The sequence below is a fragment of the Lipotes vexillifer genome, unplaced genomic scaffold, assembly GCF_000442215.2.
Source record: "Lipotes vexillifer unplaced genomic scaffold, Lipotes_vexillifer_v1.1 C26264686, whole genome shotgun sequence".
Classification (NCBI taxonomy): domain Eukaryota; kingdom Metazoa; phylum Chordata; class Mammalia; order Artiodactyla; family Lipotidae; genus Lipotes; species Lipotes vexillifer.
The window spans coordinates 1-650 of NW_006784267.1; the positions used below are offsets into that span (position 1 = coordinate 1).

General features: G+C 59.5%; 1 non-coding gene across 1 annotated transcript; it reads left to right on the forward strand.

Moving 5' to 3' along the window:
• Positions 1 to 385: 385 nt before the first annotated feature.
• TRNAV-CAC (transfer RNA valine (anticodon CAC)) lies at positions 386 to 458 on the forward strand. The gene has a single exon. It is a non-coding gene; the product is annotated as a tRNA-Val (tRNA).
• The last annotated feature ends 192 nt before the right edge of the window (positions 459 to 650 follow it).

A 650-nucleotide genomic window follows, 5' to 3' on the forward strand; every position in this document is an offset into this window, starting at 1 on the left:
GAGAGAGAGAGAGAGAGAGAGAGAGAGAGAGAAGCTCACTGGAATGAACCTCATTCTCTACCTTTGCCCCTTAGGCCCAAAGGGCACTTGCGCGAACCCCCGGCTCCCGCGGCTTCTGGGAGCTGAGGAGTCAGCGGGGGCGACCCGTGCACTCGGGGGCATAGCTGTGGATCCGAGGACTCTGCGGTCGGTGCGGGAGCCCTAAGGCCGACTGTGGGAGGCTCGGAACCCTAAAACCAGGGCCTCTCGGAAGCCGCAGTCTCCTTGCCTGAGAGGTCTTGGGGCTGCAAGGTTCATTCTTCACTTTAAAAAGTTGGCGACTAGGATAGTGGCGGCAGGCCCTACGGATTTCAGGGATGTGTCACGAAGCTGCCGCGCCTGCCGTGTTTCCGTAGTGTAGCGGTTATCACGTTCGCCTCACACGCGAAAGGTCCCCGGTTCGAAACCGGGCGGAAACAAACGGTCTTCCTCTCTGAAACTTTTACCTTCCCTTTCAAAACAGAAAAACGGGAGGAAGGCAGCGGCTGAGGCAGCGGGCGCAGCTGCATTTTCCATCCCCAAGGTACAGGCCAGGAGTTCCGCTGCTGCCTGACAGCCTGCTCAGCACGAGGAGCCAGCCCTCCTTTCTCCGCTCTGAGTCACTGCGGAGT